General features: G+C 48.9%; 3 long non-coding RNA genes across 3 annotated transcripts; 2 read left to right on the top strand and 1 right to left on the bottom strand.

The window, feature by feature from the left end:
- Nucleotides 1-6,346: 6,346 nt before the first annotated feature.
- On the top strand, nt 6,347-9,006 carry LOC143267854 (uncharacterized). The gene is made up of 2 exons (XR_013043481.1): nt 6,347-6,484; nt 8,853-9,006. It is a non-coding gene; the product is annotated as an uncharacterized LOC143267854 (long non-coding RNA).
- LOC107402669 (uncharacterized) lies at nt 6,441-10,663 on the bottom strand. Its single transcript, XR_013043479.1, has 3 exons — nt 10,188-10,663; nt 7,355-9,691; nt 6,441-6,998 (listed from the first exon to the last, which is right to left on the bottom strand). It is a non-coding gene; the product is annotated as an uncharacterized LOC107402669 (long non-coding RNA).
- Nucleotides 10,664-20,499: 9,836 nt separating this feature from the next.
- Nucleotides 20,500-22,919, top strand: LOC143267853 (uncharacterized). The gene is made up of 3 exons (XR_013043480.1): nt 20,500-20,820; nt 21,722-22,508; nt 22,784-22,919. It is a non-coding gene; the product is annotated as an uncharacterized LOC143267853 (long non-coding RNA).
- Nucleotides 22,920-25,126: the final 2,207 nt, after the last annotated feature.

Raw genomic sequence — 25,126 nt, 5'->3', positions numbered from 1 at the left:
CCCCAGGACAGGCTCTAGGGTGGGGAAGCCACAGCCCCACCAAAATGAAAAATTTCCAGAACCTTTGATTTGAAGTGTGGAACCAGGAGGCTGCATTCTCCACAAGCAAGATGCTTCTGATCTCTGCCTTGGCTGGGAAATGCCTCTGCTAATGGGGCTCCAGGGAGGGAGGCTGGGCCAGCAGAGCAGGCCCTGAGTGTCAGTCCATACTGGCATGTTGGCATGAATGCCTGCTCACTGAATGCTCACAGAAGCAAAGGTAGAGGTTAAGCAAATAATGGGCCGGTAGGCAAGGTCCTGGGCAGCCATCAGATTACCGGGTGAGGCAGGTTCATGGTAATAAGTCCCTACCTGTTGGAAATGACATAGACCTATAGCAGAGTTCTTGCTTACCATGGGAACCCTAGGTTCCATCTCCAGCGGGCAGGCGGGGGTAGGGGGTTGGGTTGGGGTAGATCATGACTCTCAACTCATGCAGGAGAGTGGAAATGCTACCTACCATTGGAGTTGGACTCGGCAGCGCACATTATCTCAGCACTGAAGAGGTGAGGCGATGGCGTGGGTCTTCTACCACCTTGGAATGCCATCCCACCCCCGCCCCACCCCCACCCCCACCCGTTTCTCAGCCCAGCACCTGTGTCTGGTCAGAGATATACCAAATGGCATCTGTGACCAAGAAGCAGGACTTGAATTCAGACCTTGGTGGCTTTCAGGGATCACTGGCCATGGAACCATGTTTTAATAGAGCAGTGGTTCTCAACCTTCCTAATGCTGTGACCCTTCAATACAGTTCCTTGTGTTGTGGTGACCCCCAACCATAAAGTTATTTTGTTGCTACTTCATAGCTGTATGTCCACTACTGTTACGAATCATAATGTAAATATCTGTGTTTTCCAACGGTCTTGGGTGACCCCTGTGAAAGGGGCCATTTGATTCCCCCAGAGGGGTCACGACCCACAGGTTGAGAACTACTGCATTAGGCAGTCCCAGTTCAGAGTTGGTATTCTGATTATCATTCCTGGTTCAGCCTCTGCAGAAGAACAGAATGAGGCACGCTCACAGTGTCTGGAGCTTCCTGGTGAACTTAGTTTGTGAGAAAGTGTAGATACAGGTCAGATCGAGGCGTGGGGGGTAGGCAGGACACCCTCGATATCTCTGCGAAGGCTGTATTTCAGGGGCTCCATGCTTTGCCCAAAAGCCTAATGAGAAAGAAAAAAAGTCACGAGCTCCCTTAATCATTTTTAGAAAAAATGTGGAGAAGTAAATACTGGGTTTTGTTTTTAAATTTGGAGGGGAAGTTGTTTTTGAGCCAAATCACTCCTGCTCATCACAGCCAAAGGGAAAGCAGATCTTAAGATCTCCCACGGGGCCCAGTGCCAAAACCTGGCAGGAACACCAGCTGTGCAGAGTCAGGGCGCAGGGCAAGGGAACAAAGGCCTGTTGGGAGCGCCTGTGCCAAACCTGCGCCCCTGGGGGCTTCTAGCTCCGACCTTCATCTCCAGCACCTTGAGGGCTGACTTGGCTTTTTCAAAAGGTTTTTCTCTCTCAGGTGATTTCCTCTTCTATCCCTGGTGACATGGCTCAAAATAGACGCCTCTTGTTGAAAGCAGACAGAAGTCTGAGCCAGGACTGGGGTGTTGATCAGCTGTGGAATGCTTGCCTGGTGTGTGCAAGGCCTCGGGTTCTGTCCCCAGGACAGCAATAAGTATATAAGTAAATAAAGGGAGAAGTGGATTATTAATTAAACAGCAGAGCCAACGGACTGGGCGGAAATTGAATCACTTCTTTCACTGGCTCTTCAAAGCAGGGTAAATAGTGTCCACCTGGGACTTACTCTCTTTACTCCTAATTGAGATAAACAACTTATTTTTGGTTTTGGCTTGCTCCAAGAGACAGAGTTGTTGCAAAGGCAAAATGTGGTCAAAGGATGTGGGGAGGTAACCGGGTGGGCGGGAAATTAATAGAGGCCAGGGCGATAGAAATCAGGGCGCTTTATGAGCCTGGCTTGGTGGAGCACGGCTTTCGTCCCAGCACTTGGGAGGCAGAGGCAAGAGGATCTCTGTAAGTTCAAGGCCAGCTTGGTCTATATAGAGAGAACCAGGGCTATGCAGAGAGACCCTGCCTGAAAAAGAAGAAAGAAACCACTGTGTTCATGTATGAAATGGTCAGACTTAATTTAAAAAATGAAAGAAAGAAACCAGTGGTGAGATTAGCTCATTTACTAATTATTTATTTTAAGCAGGAAATTATCTATTAAAGAAACACGTTTACAAATTTATCTTTAACTGCTCAGGTGAGGTGAAAGTGGCATATCAGTTAATTAGTAACTTTCCCCACAATTCTTACTCTTTTAGACAAAATCAGTACGTTCATTTAACTGGGTCTGCAAGCCATTCACGGAGCGCATGAGCCCTGTCTACCATCTGCTGTGCTGGTCACAGATCTGGGTACAGGGATCAGAGGAGAGAGCGAAGCTTCCTGTACAACCCCAAGTTCAGGAATGAGGTGCTGCGAGCATGTGGGTGTTTAATCATTCACTTGGCTCTCAGTTTCACCCACAATAACCACATATGGGGTTTGTAATGAAAAAAGGAATCTCAGAGACGTTTTGGAAGGCAGCCCCGATGCTGCATCCAGGTGTCTTGCTCAGTTTTTGTTCGTTGTTGTTGTTGTTGCAGCAAAATATCCAAAAAAAAAAAAAAAAAAAAAAAAAAAAAGAAGGTACAGGAGTAAAGATTGGTTTTGACTCCTGGCTTCAGACTTCTCAGTCCGGGGCTCTGGGAGTTTTAGGTCTGTGGCAAGACAGAAACATGGAAGGCCATGGCAGAAAAAAAGGCACTTACTCAAAGGTAGCCCAAGAGCTGAGAGAAGACACAGGGCAGGGTCAAGGTACACCCTCCCAGAACCTTCCACCCTGCTCCCCAACATCCCCAGTAATCCCATCAACTGTTTCCATTGTGGTTAGACCCACCGAGGGGTCACCCCCCATGATCCCTCTTTCCCCAGAGTCCCCCCTCTGAACACTTCTGCACTGGCAGCTGTCCCTTTTAGGACAACAAATATACAAACACCTGCCGAGGCTGAAGCCAGGACCCAGGGTGGGCAGCCTCTCATCTCCATTTCTTCTGAGGCTCCAGATGCCTCCAGAGCCCTGGTGGAAGAGAGGTTTCTTTGTAGTGTTCCTTTCTTTTGCTGAGATAGGGGTCTCACACTGCAGCCCAGGCTGGTCTGGAACTCACTGTGGAGGCCACGTGAGCCTCGAACTTGTGGCGATGCCCTTGGCTTCTCTTCCTGGAGCTGAGACTGCAGGTGTGAGTCCGCACACCCAGCTGGAGGGGATCTTCAGAGGCAGCCACACCCACCACAAATCCCTGGCCACCTCACTGTTATTCAAGCAGTTAGGATGGCTCTCGGAGAGACTCCACGTGCTAACCAGTCTCTCATACTGTTGTGTGAGAGCCTGCATGTGTTTATTTGCTGATTCGCCACAGCCAAGGCATAGAGCAAGACACGCATCTAGGCCAGAGAAGGCACGTGTGACCCCCAAGTCGGTGGAGTTCAGTTGGCTTCACTGAAGCTCTGTGAGTGGTCATTTTGCTCCTTTTGTGCACCCCAGGGGCCACAAACCAAAGCCCCCAGGACTGCAGGAAGCCACCAGTGTGGCTGGACGGTGCTGGCATCAGACAACTTGGCTTCCAATCTTCTAGGCCAGTGACCTCGTACACTCTTTAACTTCCTCGACTTTCAAGGTTTGTTTTGTCTCCTTTGCAAAGAGTAAACAGTGTCTACTTGCAAGGTTTATTGGGAAAGATAAACATGAAGAGTATTAAGAATCTGGTACTGGCACCGAAGGGAGAGCTCAGCAGTAGGAGAATTGTCCTGCCTGCTCAGGACCCTGGGTTCCCTTCCTCACTACTGCAAACCAAACCAAACCGACAGCTCCAGGAGCTGGCGGGAAGGCTCAGTGGGTAAGAGTTTGCTGTGTCAGCATGAGGCCCTGAGTTCAGATCCTGCACCTATGTGAAAAACTGGGCACTGCTTCACAGGAGCCTGAAACCCAGCACTGTGGAGCGCTGAGACAGGAGGATTGTTACAGCATGTTGGCTACCAGCCTAGCTCCAGCCTCAGGGAAAGACCCTGTCTCAAATGAATAAGATGGAACATGGTAGAACAAGGACATGGGATAGCCTCCTCTAACATCCACACCTGCCTCCACATAACACACACACACACACACACACACACACACACACACACACGCACATGCTCACACGCATATACAAAAACAACCCAGCATATAGGATACGGCATGTAGTCACTGCACTGTATTTTCCTTCAGTAGCCCCAAGCCACGTTCTCTCTCCACTTGCCCCTTCCTGTGGGAGGGGAGGAACGGGGCTGCGAGCTCAGGGGCAGCTGAGCTGGGGGAGGAAAGAGAAAGGAGTGAAACAAACTGCCTGCCTGATGCAGATTCGTGATCTGGATGAGAGAGCAGACTGACTCTGCTTGAGAGCATGCAGGCTGGAGCAGCAGTAGGTGGACTGCGTGTGTGCGTGTGTGCGTGCGTGCGTGCGTGTGTGTGTGTGTGTGTGTGTGTGTGTGTGTGTGTGTGGTGGTCAGAGAAGCAGGGGCGGGGGTCAGCAGCAGGAGGACTTTAACCTAAACCTCTTCCCATTTGTCCTTCACCTTACGTCTGGACACCCAAACCTGCCTGATCCACAACAAAAGAAGAGGCTGCTCTAACTAAGAGCCTGGGGATGGCTTCTTAGGTCCTTGGGATTCAAGAGGGATCCAGGGCTCCACTGTGCATGACAAGCAGAACTGCAAACTCTAGACCCAGCAACAGAATAGAATAAAAATGTGAGAATGCACTGACTTTAACCACCTAGAGACTCTTTGTGCGTCTATTTTAAAATATTTCTTTTCATATTTGTGTTTGATGTGTGTGTGTGTGCCTGCGCACGCACGTGTGCTCGGTGGCCCTCGTGTGGAGGTCAGAGGACAGCTTGTAGGAGTCATTTCTCTCCGTCCACCATGAGGGTCCCAGAGCCCAGCCTCAGGATGTCAGGCTTGATGACAAGGGCTTTTAGCTATGAAGTCCTCTTCCCTGCCAGCTGGGTGCAGCAAATCCGTACTGAGCGCGTGGTAGAGTCCCGCAGCCCCAATGGGATGGAACAGGTATGGCTGTGTGTCCTGGCATCAGATGTGACCTCCATTGTCACCCTCTGGGGTTCTGTGTACTAGGTGATGACACTTGGGAGCTGTCTTGGGGTTTCTAATGTTGCAACAAAACACCATGACCAAAAAGCAAGTTGGGGAGGGAAAGGTTTCTTTGGTGTCTGCTTCCACATCACAGTTCATCATCAGAGGAAGTCAGACAGGAACCTGGAGGCAGGAGCTGATGCCGAGGCCATGGAGGGGTGTTGCTTACTGGCTTGTTCATCATGGCTCGCTCAGCCATGGCTTATACAACCCAGGACCACCAGCTCAGGGATGGCACCACCCACAAGGGGCTGGGCCCTCCCCCATCAATCACTAATTGAGAAAATGACCCATAGACTTGCCTAGAGCCCAATCTTACGGAGCCAATCCCCTACCACCACCCCGAGAGAGGGGTTCTCTGTAGCCTTGGCTGTCCTGGAATTCACTCTGTAGACCAGGCTGGCCTCTGCCTGCTTCTGCCTCCCAAGTGCTGGGATTAAAGATGTGGGCCACCACCACCTGGCAGTGGAGGTTATTTTCTTAATTGAGGTTCTCTCCTCTCAAATGACTTTAGTTTGTGTCAAGTTGACATAAATCTACCCAGCCCAGGGGCACAGAGAAAACCACCTCCCAGAAGAGGCACGTGGGACTGAAGCAGGAAGAGCTGAGCTATTGCGCTCTCCTGCGGGGTCTCAACCCACCACACAGGGGGAGCCCTGAAGCTAGCTGGCCTTCAAGATGCGTGGGACATGCCTGTGCACCCTGCTCTGGTTTGTCCATGCCTGAGCTGCTCTGGCAAGCACATGCACCTTTGTGGGGGGGGGGGGCTTCTCACTGAACACTGTCTCCTGCTTCCTCATAAGGGCACCGGGTGGCCCTGTCCTGGACTTCATAGTGGCTCTGACATCTGACTCCTTCTCTCCGTGGGAGATTGGTCAAGAGCCCCGGCTTCTTTGAATCAGTTTGCCTACCTGACAGACAGGGTTGTGACACGTCTTGGCATCATCGATGGGGCCCAAGGACAGAGTCCTCTATGTCTGGTGTAACAGTTACAGGCAGTTACCATCCAGTGTGAGGAAGGGTCACCTATGAGGTTCAGGGGTCTTCAGGAGAGGCCCCCCTATCCCACTAGGCAGAGGGGGGAGGGACATTCCAGGCAATGGAAGTCACGTGTGCAGAAGTCCAATGGTGTGGCTGGACGAGGTGTCCAGGGACCAGCAGGGAGAAGACAGGACCTTCAGGATCCTGCATGACCTTGGCAATGGGAGGTGATTTTGGCTAGGTCTGTATGTTCTCCTACCCATCCCCAGCCTTGAAGTCTTGGAGTCAGATGACAGAAAAGTGTCGTTCCAAAACCTTGGCCTTAGAGGCCAGAGAGTGGTGGAACAATAGTCCCGGACCTAGAGGCCCTCTGAGGCCCTGGGCCAAGGGCTCACCTCAGGCACTTGTTAGGCTGTCCTGTGTGAGTGGGAGCTTTGAGTAAACTGTCCCCCCAAAGAGAAACCCCATTTCTACCTGGTCTCAGCTCCAGGAAGTGAATTGAGCCCTGTGAGGGAAGTCAGGAGAGGGGCAGCTGTGTGTGGTTTTGACTGTACTGCACCTCTCTGGGCTCCGTACCTTGTCTGGTAAGTGGAGCACACTGCAGCCTGGCTGCTTTGCCAGCCTCCTCTGAAGTCACATGTTGCTTATCTACTGTCCCTTTTAGGTGGCCACTTCCTGTTCTGCCTGTCTTCTTAAGATGTGCCCAAGGCCACAGTGACAATCAGCCAGCGAGTGGCCTGCTTTCAACTGGGCCCCTGGGAGGAAGGAGAACAATGGTCCTCAGGTCCTGGCAGCCTGTGCCCGCCAAGGGGCGGTGTCCGTATTGTTTTTCTGGGCTGTTGTTTCCCCCAACTGCATGCACTACATCCTCAGGCCATGCCCCATCCTGACCGAGGTCCCCAGGCAGGAAGACTGCCTGAACCTGCTGCCTCTCCTCCAGCTCCCAACCCCCACCCTCCACCTCATCCACGTCTGTTGCTCAGCTCAGCTGTTCTCACGAACCCCGAACCCCAGTGGCTCTGGCCAAGCTGAAGGAGGCTGCATCCCATCAGCCTCCCAGCCCAGGGTTGCTGTGAAGCCATCTTACCCCGGGTGGCATTGTGTGACCCACCTCCGAACCTGCCTCTCTCACTGTCCATGGTGTTATTCCTCAGCCTGTCTCAGGGTGGGGTCTTCCTGTGTAGCTGTGGGGGAGGGAGGAAGAAAACCAATAACTTGACGCTTCCTCTGTTTTGTGATTTATTTTTCTTTTGATATATGGTCCTATATAGTCCAGGCTGGCCTTAAACTCCCTATGTAGCTAAGGATGACCTTGAACTCCTGACTCTCCTGCCTCGAGCTGGGATGCTGGTAGCGCACCACCAAGCTCCGCTCACTATGACTTTGTTTAAAGGAAGCTTGGTGACCCAGCAAGGGCCATGTCTGCTCTTGGCTCTTGTTCGGTGTCAAAACCAATATGGCAGTGCTGGAGAGGTGGCTCAGTGGTTAAGAGCACTGGCTGCTCTTCCAGAGGCCCTGAGTTCAATTCCCAGCAACCACATGGTGGCTCACAGCCATCTGTAATGAGATCTGGTGCCCTCTTCTGGCGGGCAGGGGTACATGCAGGCAGAACACTGTATACATAACAAATAAATCTTTAAAAAACAACAACAACAATATGAAACACACATCTGTGTGTCAGAAGCAGAAGAAATCTGGCACAGGTTGCTAACTGAGGTGCTTGTTGGCATACCCAAGTGCACACTGGCCCCGGGCTCACTCAGCCTGTGGCTGCTCTTAGCTCTTCTCACCCCGCCCCTTCTCTAGATGTGTCCAGAGCAGGGGCTTCCCTCCGTTTCCCCAGCTTCGGATTCCCAGATAACCCTGCCACACACTCTGGGTTCCCTCTCTCCCTTTGCCTTCTCCTCTCATGGCTGCCTGGTTCAGCCAGCTGGCCATGGTCACTCTGCTTTCTCTCTCTGCTCTGGACGGTTCCAGATGCCTCTGGCTATGGCTGTCTCTCATATCTACAATAAAAACCATGTCCTCAAAAGTACCTTGGAGCGAGCTGGCTGTGGTGGTGGCGCACACCTTTAATCCCAGCACTCGAGAGGCAGAGCCAGGCGGATCTCTGTGAGTTCAAGGCCAGCCTGGTCTATAGAGTGAGTTCCAGGACAGGCACTAAAACAACACAGAGAAACTCTGTCTCGAAAAAACAAAAACAAACAAAAATTACCTTGGAGCGATCATGTCCCCATTTCATTTCCCGTGGAGAGCAGATGGGTCCTGGAATCATCTCCTGCTAGCTTCCAGCAAGGCCCTCTCTGTTACTGCTCACACCACTGGAGAAGTCATTCTGAATGATTGTGTTGCCATCAGGGGACCCTGGCCAGGGATGTACAGTCACCGTGGATGTAGACAGTGGGACCCTTGCTTATACCTCAAGTGTTCGGTAATAGACTAGGTATGCCCAAATGGATTAAAGTTCCCCGAAGGAGGTTTTGTAGACTGATTATCACTTCCTGACTGTAGGGAGTGGGAATGTTGCAGATCCAAAACCAACGTTCTCTTGGGCTATACAACTTTAGCACTCACCTCTGCACCTGACCCAATATCCTTTTGACTATCAGGTAAACCTTTGGAATGCACCATTAAGTTGATACCACTAGCTTCTACCATCCTGAAAACTAAGAATGTCATCAGACGATATCCGAAGCCTATAGCCGAGACCCCCACGGCCACCCCCACAGACGCTTCTATGTGAATAAACTCTCTTACTCCTTCTGAAGTGGGAATTGTGTTTTGCTTTCTTTGCCTACACAGTGAGAATTTGGAAGATTTGTCCTGTGCACTGTCTGGACGGAGGGTCGTAGGCTCAGGGGAGGGCAGTCTGGCAGGCCCCGTGGGCCCCCGCATCGGAAGAGGCACGCCTGTGGGCATGTAAACACAAGAGGGCAGCTTGGCATGCTCTAACAGAGCCCCAAGGGGAGGGACCCTCATTAGCCCACTGCCAAGACGGCATCTGTTGCTGTCATTCTTGGGACGAAGGGAACACCTGCTCTTCATGTGGCTGGAGGCGGAAGCCTCTGTGTAACAGGAATCTGATGCCACCCCAGCACCTTGTTCCTGATCATCTCTTAAAGGCGCCACCAGAATCTGAGAGGTGACACATTCACCATACAGCAATGATATAATCGCAAGTATAGATCTGCTCCCTGCTCTCAATGCCTGTCTCGGCCTTCTAAAGCTCTGGGTATTTCCTGAACCCTAGAGTCAAGCACATCATTAGTTCTCATAATTGACCTTTGACCCTGTTTCCTGATACTGGCACCTGAGACCTCTGTGACTTCCAGGGTGAGTTGAGTGTCTGACACAGTGTTCTGCATCCCTGAGTACTTCTCGGGTGCCTGGAGCACGTGACATTCTGGTGAGGTGATTCTGGGTCGGCTCCTGGATCGGGGAGCCAATCCTGAAACGGACAAATCACGATTAGAAACTTGGACCGGTCAGTGCCAACCCATGTTCTCTGGGAAAGGGACTGAAGATTGAGTTCATCATTGAACAGGCCACCTAGAAAAATCCCTGAACCTCGGAACTTGGGGAACCCAGCCGTGTGTTGAGAGGGTGGTGTCCCCCAACTCCATGGGGACAGGAGCTCCTGCGCTGAGGCTTCCAATCTTATCCTGTGCATCTAGCTGATGACTCACAACTCGTCACACCACTTATTAAGATAATAGTCCACACACCAGAGTGTCTTCCTGAGTCCGTGAACAAGTTCCTCAAACTCACGGGGTCACGGGGACCCTGATTTATAACCACTCAGTCAGCGGTATGACGGATACCCCACTTACCACTTACAGTGGGGTCTGAGGTTGGGGGCCTGGCTCGTGAGACTCACACCTCAGCCTGAGGGAGCCAGTTCCAGATCAGTAATACCAGAATGGAACCGAGTCACAGAACCTCACCTGTTGGTGTCACGGAGAGAACGTTCGCACACATCTCTCGTCAGAAGTGTGAAGGGCCAGGAGAGAGAGGGGGACTCGTATTTTTCCCTCTATCTCTTCAACAAAGACTGAGCAGTGTAGACAGCCTTGAGAGGAGGGACTAGCAGGCCAGATGTGGAGTCCTCTGCCACCACAGGAGCATTCTCAGGGCTCCTCTGAGAATGTCTGGGAACCTATGTGAGCATCTGCTTGGGACCCCTTGCAGAACCCCCGTGGCACTGTATCTTGAGAGGTAGGTACCACAAGTCCACCCAGCCGCAGGTTGGGACGATCCCACCGTAGCCTAGGTGACCGTGGGGTCACACCTTGCTTCCTCGTTCGAGGCATGTCGAAGACACGTGACGAGAGCCGACGGCACAGACACTGTAGACAAAGCGAGGGAGGTGAGTCCAGCCTCCAGTGCAGGGAGGTCTGACAGAGGATCGGAGAGCCACGGGGAGGTGCCCAGGCAAGGAAGACCTACCCCACGCTGTCAGAGAAGAAAACTTGCGGGAGGGCAGAGGGCAGCGGGCAGCCATGCTGAGACTGAGAAGCCAGAGTGCATGAGGCACAAGGCGGGTGGGAACTGGAGTTCCACGCAGAAGCCAGTTAGCAGGCAGGGGGAAAGAACAGTCGATGGGGTCTGGAGAGGAGGAGGGGTGGCCATGGGTTCCAGCTGGTCTGAGAAGGCCCACCTAGTCCCATGGGTACCGGACAGCCGGGATCAGAACTGGGGATGGGTAAAGAACCCTGGGGTGACCGAGAGGGAGGGGGTATGGAGAACGGCCGGCCTGTGTCCTGGGTAGTTGGGAAGGCGGGGGCAGGGCTGTAGGAGGGAGAGCCGGGGCGGGGGAAATTCTCTGAGCTGAGGCCCACACCCGATGTTTATTTGTTTAATGTGCACAATGCCTCTAGGCTGGGCCAGAAGCACAAGGGGGGGAGGCCCCGGGGTTTCTGGGGCAGCTGCAATGTTTTCGGCTTCTGTCATCTTTACCTTGGAGCTTGGATGGTCGCATGACCGGCCCGGACCCTGACCTTAGCCTCCCCAAGGGAGGCAGAGGCGAACTGTACACACTCTCCCTACCGGTGTCTCTTGGCCCTAGACTCTGCTTGAAGGCTCCGTCCAAGTCCTCCCGAGGGGACACCTAGTGCCTGGGGTGGGGAGGGCTTTGTGGGTTGGGAAATGTGTGCCCTTCAGAATAATCCAGGGTCCTTTGAGTGCTTGGTGTCTTCATCCTCACGACAGCTCAAGGACACAGATAGGACTCTCTTCAGTATTTATTTATTTATTTATTTATTTAGTTAGTTAGTTAGTTAGTTAGTTAGTTAGTTTTTTGAGACAGGGCTGCTCTGTGTAGCTTTATACCTTTCTTGGATCTCACTCTGTAGACCAGGCTGGCCTCGAACTCACAGAGATCGCCTGGCTCTGCCTCACGAGTGCTGGGATTAATGGCGTGTGCCAACACCACCCAGCCTTCTCTTCAGTATTTAAATGGGGGACTGAGTGGGCAGAGGTACATAAGGAGAAGAGCTCAGGTAGCTCCCACCCTGCTTTCTGGGCCTCCTAGGTGGAGCCTAAAAGGCTTTCCCTGCTCTAGGCCTCAGGCACCGGCTTCCTCAACCTCATGGCTGCACCTCGGCTGTCTGCCGTTCCACAGAGTTGTCCAAAACGACTTAACACTGGCGTTCCCAAACAGCGCCGTGCTTCCCATTTGAGGGACCGTGGGTCCACCACGCTGGTTTCTCCAAAGTTTGTTGGAAAAGCTATTATGTAGCGGGATGTGGTGGTGCATGCTTACAATCCCAGCCCTTGGGAGACAGAGACTAAAGGATATGGTCTCAAGACTATCCTCAGCCACAAAGTAAGTTCAAGGCCAGCCTGAGCTAGGTAAGACCTTCTCTCAAAAATCAAACAAAGAAGAAAGAAATGAGGCGAAGAAGGAGAGGAGGGAGGAAAAAGCAACTGTTTTGTTGTTTTCAGGGATCAGGGTCTACATCCCCAGCAGGTTTCTAGAGGCCCCCATGCCCTGGGGAAGTGTGTGCTGTACGGACAGCCAAACCCTTTCTCTCTGGTTATCAGTGTGTGATGCATCTCCAATGTCAGGACAATCCCCCAGGAACATGCCCACAGGCCAACTCAAGCGAGATGGTCCCTCACTGAGACTCTCTTCTCAGGAGTAGGTTGTGCCAATTTGACAGCTAAACCAACTGCCACAACCAGCCATGCAAGGAAAAGGAGAGCACACATCTACCGAAATAAGAACTCCAGTGGTCAGGATCCGAGTGCTCCCCACAGGGGTCACAAATATCTCTGGCCAGTCCGGAACCCAGAGGGAAACTGGGTGGTGCTCTCAGACACTCCTGTGGTGATGTCGTAACCTGGATTTAATATACTGAAATGGCTTGCGGTGTAGCTAGGTGGGAGAGCGCTTACCCAGCAGGTGCATTCAAACCCCAACACTTTAAAAATATATACACCTTGAGTTGTAGCTGGAGTTTTTCTGGTCCTGCCTGGCTCACGGTCAGGACAAATCTCTCTCACCCGTCAGTCCCGCAGCCACTCAGACCCAACCAAGTAAACACACAGAGACTTATATTGCTTACAAACTGTATGGCCACAGCAGGCTTCTTGTTATCTAGTTCTTATATCTTAAATTAACCCATATCTATCAGTCTATAAGTTGCCACGTGGCTTTTGGCTTACCAGTATCTTAACATCTGCTTCTCATCATGGCGGCTGGCAGCATCTCTCTGCCTCAGCCTTCTACTTCCCAGACTGAGTTGTTTTGTTTTATGAATGATAAAGGTTTCTGAACATTTGGTCACAGAAGATTTCAAAAGAAAAAAGTGGGGACACTAAAGAGTATTGGTGGGGGCCTGCTAACGGTGGGAGCAGGTGAAGAAGGCATTCGCTGCCAAGCCTGACATCGTGCGTTCAGTTCCTGGAAGGTACACGGTAGAAGGAGAGACCCAATTCCCAGAGTTGTCCTCGGACCTCTCCTCTCACCTCATGGCCTTCAAGCACATAGGCATGCGTGTGCCCTTACAAACATATGCACAATAAACACATGCTTTTTTCAAGGGGGGGCCTAAGATGATGTCAAGGCTAGCTTTGAACTCCACATCTTCCAGCTTCAGCCTTTGGGTGCACCACCAAGCCCAGTTTATTTATTTCTGCTCTAATCTCAATAACTCTCTTCTTTCTGCTTCTTTAGATTTAGTTTGCTCTTTTTCGGCCTTTTCTCACATCTTAAGCTAGAACATTAGGTACTGACTGTGCTGGCTGGTTTTATGTCAACTTGACACAAGCCAGTCATGGAAACGGGGGAGCCTCACTTGAGAAAATGCCTCCGTAAGATCCAGCTGTAGGGCATTTTCTTAATTAGTGATTGATAGGGAAGGGCCCAGTGCATTGTGGTGGTGTCGTCCCTGGGCTGGTGGTCCTGGGCTCTGTGAGAAATCAGGCTGAACAAGCCCTGAGCTAGTAAGAGGCCCTGTTCCCCGGCCTCTGTACCAGTTCCTGCTTCCAGGTCCCCGCCCTGCTTAGGAGGTCCCAATCCTGACTTCCTCCAGTGATGGACTATGATTGAAGTGTAAGCAAAGACCCCTTTCCTCCACAACTTGCTTTTGGTTGTCGTATTTCATCATAGCAATGATAACCCTAACTAGAACACTGACTTTGGAGTAGAGATACAGATATAGATATATAGATACTGAGACACTATCTCATTGTGTAGCCCTGCTTGCCTCAGATTCACAAAGGTCCACCAGTCTCTGCTTTCTGAGTGCTAGGATTAAAGATCTGTGCCACCACACCCAGCTAATAATTTTAATGTTGTGTGTGTGTGTGTGTGTGTTGTGTGTGCACATGCACACATGTATGTGTCACAGTTTATGTGTGGAAGTCAAAGACAACTTCTTTCCTTCAACCTTGTGGGCTCCTGGGTCCAAATTGAGGTCATCAGGTTTATGGCCTTGAACTCACAGAGATCCACCTGCCTCTGCCTCCCAAGTGTGGGTATTAAAGGCGTGCGCCACCACTGCCCAGCTAGGTATTTTCTAATCCTCCTCATGATTTATTCTTTGATGGGCTGCTATTTAGGAGTGGGTGTTTGGGGTTCTGAATGTTCATCCTTTCCCCATATGTATTTCTGACTCTGCCTTCCCGTTCCCCCAGGCTGCCCCTGTTCCTTGACTCATAGACCTCCACGTTTTTCAAACCTGGGACTCTCGTCAGTCCTGTGTCCCGGCCAGCATCGCGTCTGCTCCTATTCTTCTGTCTCCCTCTTTCCTTTGTAAGAACCCTCAATACACTGAGTCATTTGAATGAAGCAGAATCCTCTCCATCTTGGGCTCTTCAGCTTAAGTGTCTCTGGTAAGTCTGTTTTACCACAGATGTGAACACACTCACAGGCGCAGGAATTAGGATGCTGTATCAGTTGCTTCTCTGTTACTATGATAAAATGCCATGACCAAGAGCACCTTACAGAAGGACAAGGGTCTATTTTGGCTTATAGTTCCAGAAGGGGAGTTCAGGAGAAGCATGGCTCAGTGGTTAAGAGCATTGGGTGCTCTTCCAGAGGACCTGGGCTCGATTCCCAGCTCCCACATGGTGGCTGACAACCAAGGGCATGGCATGCTTGTGGTTATACACATGCATGCAGACAAACACTCATACACATAAAATAAAAATAAATCCCCCCAAAAAAACCCTAAACAAACAAACAAACAAAAGAAACAACAATATTCTTAAAAATTAAAGGCCAGGTGGTAGTAGCTCACGCCTTTAATCCCAGCACTCAGGAGGCAGAGCCAGGCAGATCTCTGTGAGTTTGAGGCCAGTCTGGTCTACAGAGCGAGATCCAGGACAGGCACCAAAACTACACAGAGAAACCCTGTCTCGGAAAAAAAAAAATTAAGACAATGCCAACACTTGTTACCAAGTGTTATGGAATCAGTTGCACCTTCATACTTCCTGAAGATGCTCACAGGAGAAGCACAAGAATGGATGGATGGATGGATGGATGGATGGATGGATGGATGGATGGATGGATGAATTAGAGCTGGGAAACAGGAGGTGTGCTGTGATTAACCATGTATTATTAAAGCTCTGTATATTTTTCAATGTTGTATTGTAGTAACACTTTGCATGTTTCCCCCCTTGGGGTAGCGATAGGAAGACAGAGGTTGTAGGGAATTACCAGCGGGCGTTGACTTACAGATGCCATGCTTTCGAAAGGGCACCCCCACACAAGGATTTCTTCCCTCCAGACATCCTGCCCTAGCCCCCTTCCTTCTCCCAGAGACAAAAAGCTTTCACCGCAAACTCCCAGCGGCAGCCAAAGAAAACAGAGCCAGGAAGAAGCAGGGTTCTGAACCCTGACTGATAACATTCTTCAAATCAAAGCCGCAGAGCCTGCCACAATGGTGGAGGACTTCAGGGGACACCCAGGGGACACCCAGAGCAGGTTGGCTGGAGGTCAGAAGGTCCCTGGCTTCCATCGGTCCAAGTCCCAGAGCTCCAACCTGGATATGAAATGGGAAAACAAATGCTTTCCTCTACACAGGTAAAGACACTCCTCCCCCACCCCCACCCCCGCAAAATCCTGGGCCATTTATTTAACAAATGTAACCTGAAAATTTATACCGCCCTAGGAGGGCAGTCAGATCGCAGGAAGTTATGCACCTTGCTCCCTCACCGGCTGGCTCATTGCTAGCTCCCTTCCTCAAGGCCACACATTCGGGGCAGTCTGATCACGACTTTGAGCCCTCCTTCCCTCAGATGGAGAAATGCAAGTATGCCACCCCTGCAGGGCACCTGTCCTTTTTTCCCCTGCTGGCTCCAAGTTGAGACTTGGAGCTCTTAGTGTCTGGGCCGCCGTGGGAGCAGATGTTGTGTCTGTTGTGGCTGTTCCTGTGATGCTCTTGCCACCCTCTGGGGTAGAGCATCACAGACTGCAGACTGTCCCTAATGTGTCAGGAGCATCGGCGTGTTGTTCTGTAGCCTCGCTTCTCCTCGGCTTTTGAAAACACGTATCCTCTGAGGGCCTCGTGAGCCTGACTCTTCGCTGAGCGGAATCCGGTGAAACTGCTCCTTAGGACGACTCATTGGCCAGGAAGGAAAGGAGCATTTCCTTCACTTCCCCTTGGAACTTCCACAGCACTTCCTCCCCACCCTTTCCTCCAAATCCCGGGCCACAGCGCCCCCTGGTGGAAGCATGCGGCAGCGGCCTGGGAGAATGCAGCCGCAGCCTCCCACTCCCAAGGGCCCAGGGAAGTCAGGTAAAGTCGGGGAGCAGAGCTGCTCCCGGGACCTGGGGGCTATTGGGGGTGAGGGTGGGGCAGACAGCATAGAGACAGGCCTCCCGATAACCAGATATTGTGAGTTTTCAAGACAAGCTAGAAACCCCCAATTAAACCAACTGTGTGGGGCTGAAAGGATGGCTCCGTGGGCTGAAAGGAGCATTCCTCGCTTTTCCAGAGGATTCGGGTCCAATCCCGGCACCCACATCAGGTGACTTGTAACACCCTGTAACTTCAGCACCAGGGGGATCCAAGGCCTCGGTAGGTACCTGTATTCACATGCCATCACCCACATGTACATATAATTTTTAAAAAATCTTTAAAAAAAAGAAAACATAATTTCTACTCAGGGCCTATAATCCCAGTACTCTGGAGGCCAAGGCAGGAGGATTGATGTGAGTTTGAGATCATCCTGAACTATATAGGAGACCTCATTCCCAAAGAGAAGCCAAAAAATAAAAATTTCTGTTAAGCTAATAATTGTTTTTTCTATTTGAGGCAAAATCAATTTCCCTAAAGGTATATATTCATTATTTTCCAGAATACCAATATTTGAACATTCTAGGAATTTTATTCCCCTAGACAACATGTAAAACCTGCACAGTGGGCCCTGGTCCCACCTGACAGACCCTCCTCTTCCCTACACTTCCCTGGTCATAACTCTTTTCCTCAAGAAAACAAAACAAAACAAAACAAAACAAAAAGCCACTTTAGATGTTTCCAGAAAGTTGTTATGTTTTGCTGCCTCTGCTTTCTATTTTTGAAACTTCTATATTACCTTCAAAACCCCAGGTACGTGCTTGCTCCCAGGGGTCTTTCAGGTAGCCTAAAAGCTACTCAACCTTGCGCATAAACCCTAATCCCAGTCTCTAGAAAAACAGCTGTTATATCACACACATTCGTTACTTGTTACACATCCTTGTTTAAAAGTTTATTTAAGGTGCGGAAGTGTTTTGCTGGCACATATGTGTGTACGTGCATGTGTTCCTGTGCCCACAGAGGCCATTAGATGGAGTCTGATCCCCTGGAACTGGAGTCACTGATGGTTGTGAGCCACCATGTGGGTGCTGGGAATCGAACCCGTGTCCTCCTGGGAGAGCAGCCAGCACTGCTAACCACTGTATGGTCTCTCTACCTCGTTTATACATCTTTTGATGTATCTCCTGAGTTATCGGCTCTAGAACTTCAAAGATACCTGCTAGGTGGAGTCAGGTAAGATTATCTACTGCTGTTTTGCTCACCCGGAACCCCAGTGACAGTCTGACTTGAGGTAGGGTGGCTCATCTTGAGACATGTTTAAAAATAATTTTTGTTTCTGAGCATTTGGACCAATGACGACAATGTTTTGATTCAGAGTTCGGGCTGCGGTGGTATGTGACAGTGAAGTTCCCCTCCTTCCTGAGTCTCCAGTCAGTTGCTTTGCTTTCTCTACGAGCAACTAACAGTGTTTACTCATGGTTTCAAATCCGCTGGATAAAGTCCACATTCCACTGCGTGGCGCGGCTCTGTCCTGCACTTGTTTATCTGCTGCGGCCTTTCCCTGGCTCTCCCCAGGCTCTCCAGCAGAGGGACTCACAGGGCAGCGCTCAGGTCTCCTCCTGAACATTAGACAGGCCTCATGTCACTCTATCTGGTACAGTGGGGGCCTGTGGCCTCTCTCTCTCTTCCCCAGGGCGAGCAGCTTGTTGCTCATGTGTGGACTTGCAGTCTGTTAATCTCTGGAGCTGGGAGGATACACGTGGATGTTGAGAAGGCTGAAAGGAAGTATTGAGAACCATATCCAGCCAGATTCTTCCAAGGCCACGTGTGCAATACCATGTGATCTATGCCAGCTCCTTCCAGTAAAATGGCATGAGCCCTGGTTGATAAGATCCTTCCTGACGAAGACAGCGGGTGCCTCCCACATCAGCAGACCCCTCTGAGCCATGTCTACTGACTGACTTGCGACTTGTGACGTCCTCTGACACCGCATGGTGAATGGATAGTAACCAAGCTTTGCAAATAGTTTGGTCTGTGTTTGATGACATCCTCTGAAGAAGGTAGCAGAAGCTTCCTTGCTCAGGCCAGGCAGAAGACCTGCTGGAAGGAGAAAATCGTCTGTACGACCTTGAGAGAACTGTGGAGTTGACGTTAAAAAGAAACATGCCCCACGCTAAGGCAGGTCAAGAGGACAGGCTAACGGCCCCTTAGTGGCATCTTCGCCTCAGGAGCCCCTCCCTCCACAGCTGCCGCTCACCGCCCCCCACTGCTAAGCCTGTCTGCATTCCAAGTTCTAACTCAGAAAGCGGAACCCTCTCTATCTCCTTTTCCTAGCTTCAACCCACATCCTAAACCCGACGCCCGAGCGGCTCCCTTTCTCTGAAGCCCTCCGACCCCACACACCTGTTTTGTGTTCCCAGCCTCGAATTCAGACAGCACGGCTTTCTCTTTTTGACTTTTCCATCTCCTCCTGGTCCTGCTGGTATCGCTCACTTATCTGCTCCCTCTTCTGTTTTGTTCTTTGTTTCTGCCAAACTCTGGTAACATTGTCTTTGATTTTCCTTCTGTCTAAAAATTCTCCCATCAATGAGGCAGAACTGGCAGACAGGACCCTGTGTGCTCTTCCCTGTGTCTGAGGTTAATTTGAATTGTCAACTTGACACAGCCTAGAATTGAAGTGATGGCTTATATTGTTCTATTGTTAAATAAAACTCAGGAGTCAGATATTGGGGTAAAAAACCTGATAGATCCAAAGAGCGATGGAGGAATGATCAGCTGACCCAGCCTCTCCACACTTCCAGATCGAAAAGACCCCGCACCTTCCCAAGTCCCCCCTCCTACTTTCTGTGCCCTCCTAGCTTGGTCCTCCAAAACATCTATGGCTAATTCCAGACAGCCAATCATCGATGCCACCCTCTGATTCAAGGTAAACTTCATTACCAGTCTCAGAGTATCATCAGTGTGAACAAATACCTCGAAACATTTCCTCCATTTTGTCTAAATAAAAAGGAAGGGTTTTAACTTTAACACAGTAAAACCATATACAATAAGAACAATTACATTCACAATATTCAGTTCATTTGTATTTGGCAAATTTGAAGAAAATACTCTATTATCTATCTTGATGAGTCCAAAGTCTTATACCTAACTCACTTTCTATCCTAATTTGTATTACCAATCAAAAACTATCTTTTTAGACCTCAAAACATTTTCTTAGATAAACCATTTAAGCTTTATGTCGCTCAACCTTATACACTTCACACCTCTTTTGTGAGTTTCTTTTCTGAATTTGGTAACAAGGAAAGATGTAACTATGACTATCTTGTCTTTAGCTCCACCAGAGACCCGAGAAGGATATAATATTACCTGAGTAAAGAGGGAATGTAATCATCTTCCAAAACTATAGAAATGACAGAAGCAGCTGGCTGCCTGGACAGTCACTCAAAGTTCCTCTGCAATGTCGTGGCATCCATTTTCAGCTTACAGGCCTAGAATATCTGACAGAATTGTTTTTGTGAGGGAGGAACTTTGAGAGACTGTCCTACCTTGTCTTGGTAAAGTTCAGCAATTGCCTTCTGCATCCTGCTTGTCCAGTTTGGACAGCATACTGCCAGCAGTTGAGGCAAGGGCAGTTTCTTGCCCAGGGGCTAACTTCACCACAATGAAAGCAAACTCCATATGGAGGTTCTTTGATGCCCATCAGCCTTTTTTGAAGTTAATTGGTACTGCCAGGAACAGATGTGTCTTACTGTCATAAAAAGTCTTATGTTATTAAAACATTTTAAATGCCATATTCTATAGGTCTCTGAAGTGTTTGAAGATCACCTATTTATCTAAAATGTATCTCTGTTTGACCTTGAAAACATACCTAACATGGCCTCAACTTTGATTGTTCTAGATGACTATTAACCTGTATTTCTTAATTATCCTAAATAGTTTGTAATAATAATTTTCAAGGACTAGAACTTTACATTACATTGTTAAATGAGCTGCATAGGTACAATACCTTAAACAAAAGTAGATATATATATATATAAACAAAAATAACCTTAAATTTGTATTAATATATGAAAATCCATACCAATATAAAATATTTGAGATTAGCTGTTGCTTTTTTTAGTTAAAAAGTAGATTCAATAATCTACCCTTTTTCCTACCATTCCTATATCCCTCCTTTTTTCTTTTCAGAAAAAGATCGCTGAATCTAATCTCCATTGCTTAGTTTCCTCCCTGATCATGACCAATAACAACTTGCAACCAACCCCCCTAAATGACGATAAACATCCATAATCCGCTGAATGGCCAAAAACCACCCATCCCACCTCTTGGGAATGTGAGTATCATGTTCTTAAAATTACTTCCTGTTGCCTGGGGACAACTGCATTTTTAAGGGGCCCTGAGAAAACTGGGATAACGGTCAAGTCTGGGAGAGCTAGCTGTTGTCCAGTCTCGGTGTGATGGGGGAGTGCAGGGCTAATCTGAAGTCCCGACTGGAATAGTCTGTGAGGCTGGGCCATCTTAGCTAAGTGCTTTGAGGTTGTCCTGAGCAGTTTGTAGTCCAAAGCTAATCTCTGGGTAGTGTTTGTCAACTTAGTGGTATTTCCACAATCCAGGTAAATTAATTGTTGTAGGGCCCCATCATCTTCTTGGAAACCTCCAAGGTTGCTGTTAGGAATGGTCACAGTTCACTGCAGAAAACTTAAACAATTTAAATGTCATATGCAGTATATCTCTGAGAGATTAAAGGACCACAATCTGTTAAATACATCTAGGGTACACAAACTTAGTTCCTAGTTACCTGCTTCAGATTCAAGTCCAAAATCATGAACAGGAAGCTAGATGAAGCCTAATGTTAGAATTAGTATTCTGGGTTTTTTTTTTTTTTTTTTTTTTTTTGGTTTTTCAAGATAGGGTTTCTCTGTGTAGCTTTGTGTCTTTCCTGGGACTCACTCTGTAGTGCAGGTTGGCCTCAAACTCACAGAGATCTGCCTGCCTCTGCCTCCCGAGTGCTGGGATTAAAGGCGTGCACCACTACCACCCGGTAGAATTAGTATTCTATATGAACATTAATATCATGACATAAAGTTTAAATATGTATAATGATCTTATAAATCTTGAGATAATATTTATACCTTAAGAAAAATTTTAAAGAGTCAAAATAAAACCAAAGGATTATGAGATTTGTAGCAATAGAATAGTCCCTTAATTTTGTTTTTTCTTCTGTCCCATATCAGGTGGCTCTTATGGCATGAGACAGAGATTCTGGATTTTTCTTTAACAGGCATGCTTGGGTATAAAGAAGGAGAGAGTCACGTTCCAGTTCCAAAGCCAGTTTTAATTCTTAATTGAATAGAGACTACAAAAAGACCATTTGCCTTATATGTCTGCGAAGAACATCAGAAACAAACATTTGGGAAGATTTATGAAATTCTATCCTGTTGGAAGTGTGCTATGCCATCAGGCCAATTTTCTCAGCCAGCCATGATGAACAAGCCAGTAAGCAGCAGCCCTCTGTGGTCTCAGCATCAGCTCCAGGTTCCTGCCCTGCTTGGGTTCCTGTCCTGACTTCCTTCCATTGTGGACCACAATGAGAAAGTATAAGTCAAACACACCCTTTCCTCCTGCCTTGCTTTGGTCATGGTGTTTCATCACAGCAATGGTAACCCTGACTAAGAGACTGTAACTTGGAACTGTGATCTAAAATTATTCTCTTGTGCTCTCAGTTACCTTACTTCGGGTATTTTATCATAGTCACAGAAAGAAATGACACAGGATCCCGTCATGGTCACAGCCTCCAGTTCAGCATCCTTCATCCTGCAGCAGGGCCGGAAGGAAGATTGCTCCCCACCTGAGAGCTCTTTACCACCTGTCCTCACGGCAAACCCAAGTCTCACACAGTAGCATGTGCTCCCCTCTTTGCAGAAGGAGGCACAAGTGACCATGGAGCTTCCCGGCCCTAGGGCACATAGCTGATTTTCCCTGAGAATGGACAAGGCATGGAAGGAAGCCCTGTTAGCAAAGGTTGGTGTCTTTAGGGCCAATCCACCGTTGACACTGTAAGGTGAGACTTCCCACGCTGAAAGGTTCAAAGGCAGACTCTGCAGTGAGGTGAATTCAGTCTCCTCGGGTTCTGCCCAGCTTCCTCCCCCAAAAGGTAACTGATGGCTTTCTAACTTGAGCTCCTGCCTCACGTGTCAAATGGTTAAATTGTAAAACCCAGTGTGTTTATTTTGTCACCAGAATCATTTTAGGTCAGATTAGTATTATTATTAATTTTGTTTTGTTTTATTTTTCAGGCCAAGGTTTCTCTACATAACCCTGGGTATCCTGTTAATCACTCTGTAGACCAGGCTGACCTTGAATTTATAGAGATCCGTCTGCTGGGATTAAAGGTATATGCCACCATTTCCTGGCCCTAGGCCAGATTCTTAATGACACCATTAAACAGAGTAGATTGGAGGCAACACAAAATCCACTATGAATGATGAGGTCCCAACAACTTTGTTCTTAAACTTTTGCTCTACTGTAATGGTAGTATAATGTGAACAATGGCTGCCTTCTTAAAAATTAGCATTGTAGGGTGTAGTTGGAGTTTCCTTTGGGCTACCAGCTCACAAATAACAACATGGAGACTTCTCACTAATTATGAAAGCTAGGCCTTATCTTAGGCTTGTTTTCAACTAGCTCTTATAAGTTAAAGTAACCCATTTATATTAACCTACACTCTGCTATGTGGTGTTACCTTTCTCCACACTCCTCATCCTGCTTCCTCCCCATCTGGTGGGCGACTCTGCCTTTCTTCTTCCCAGAGTTCTCTCTGTCCCCAGAAGTCCAACCTAACTGCTTCCTGCCTAGTTATTTGCCATGCCACTCTTTATTAAACCAATCACAGTGACACATCTTCCCACAGTGTAAAGAAATATTCTGCAACAGTAAGAGGCTGGAGAGATGGCTCATTGAGTAAGAGCACTGGCTGCTTATCCAAAGGACCCTGGGTCAGTTCCCAGCACCCACATGGCAGCTCACAACTTCCTGTAACTCCAGTTCCAGGTCCTCACACAGAGATGCCAGCAGGCAAAACATCAATGCACGTAAAATAAAAAGAAACCATTAGAAAATTATTGTATTTCCTAAAGTTTCAAATTCAAAACTAGGGCCTGTGAGGCAGACTGTACAGTCGTTGCTGTGGATTAATACCAGCACCCTGCCTGCAGCAGGGCTGGAATGCGGGAGCTTGCTGAAGCCAAGCGCTCAGTGAGTGAACACTCCCTCACGATTGCTCATTCTCTCCCCATCGTTTCGACCAAAAGGGGGGAAGAGAAAAGCAGATAGATGACTAGTGGCTCTTCAGTGTCCCATCAGCTGCCACCACAGACAAAGATGACAGGAGTGATTGTCTATTCCAAAGTCACCGTCCCTAGCACCGGGATGAGGGGATTTAGGCAGGACACATAATGGGTAATGGTGAGCTCACAAAGCAGAGAACCGGCCGTCTCTGTGGCGAAGGCCCTCCCTAGTCTGATCAAAGAGCCAAGCAACAGCCTAGATCTGAGAAATCCAGCATCTACAGCTGATGTCTTAGCAATGTGCCCCATCACTTTACAACCAGGGCAGCTGGAGCCCAGAAGATTCAGCTTATCTGTCCTGGTAGCTATTTCTTCTTGGATAACTCAACAAACGCTCATTCTCAACAGCAAGGGCTCACCATCTCCATCTTCTCTCCTAGATCAGTCTTTTCTCTTAGATTTTCAGTCTCCGGAGTGTGGTTCACCCACACCCAGCCCAGCCTGCTGTGCTGTGGAGCTGGGGGCCACCACGCCTTGCTACCGCCATCTGACTATGTTACTCAGTCCACGTCTATCCTCAGTGTTTCCCCTGGTTTGGGATGACTTCAGCTGGAGCCAGGGTCTTGGGTTTTTTTTTTTTTTTTTTTTTGTGATATATATTTTTTATTTTACAATACCATTCAGTTCTACATATCAGCCATGGGTTCCCCTATTCTCCCCCCTCCCACGCCCTCCCCTTACCCCCAGCCCACCCTCCATTCCCACCTCCTCCAGGACAAGTCCTCCCCCGAGGACTGTGATCGACTTGGTAAACTCAGTCCAGGGAGGTCCAGTCCCTTCCTCTCAGACTGAGCCAAGTGTCCCTGCATAAGTTCCTGGTTTCAAACAGCCAACTCATGGAATGAGCACAGGACTTGGTCCCACTGCCTAGATGCCTCCCAAACTGATCAAGCCAATCAACTGTCTCACCTATTCAGAGGGCCTGATCCAGCTGGGGGCCCCTCAGCCTTTGGTTCATAGTTCATGTGTTTCCATTCATTTGGCTATTTTTTTTTTCAATAATTGAGTAAAACTGAAATTTATTATATGCCACAGTCGTCCTAGGGACCTCCATGCTATATATATAGCCTCTATGGTTCTATGGGTTGTGGTCTGATTGTTCATTTTATATCTAGAATCCACCAATGAGTGAGTACATACCATAACTGTCTTTCTGGGTTTGGGTTACCTCACTCAGGATGATTTTTTCTAGTTCCATCCATTTGCCTGCAAATTTCATGCTTTCATTGTTTTTCTCTGCTGAGTAGTACTCCATTGTGTATATGTACCACATTTTTTTCATCCATTCTTCCG

Source organism: Peromyscus maniculatus, chromosome 11 (assembly GCF_049852395.1).
Source record: "Peromyscus maniculatus bairdii isolate BWxNUB_F1_BW_parent chromosome 11, HU_Pman_BW_mat_3.1, whole genome shotgun sequence".
NCBI classification, from domain to species: Eukaryota; Metazoa; Chordata; class Mammalia; order Rodentia; family Cricetidae; genus Peromyscus; species Peromyscus maniculatus.
This window is presented reverse-complemented; position numbering and strand designations above follow the sequence as displayed.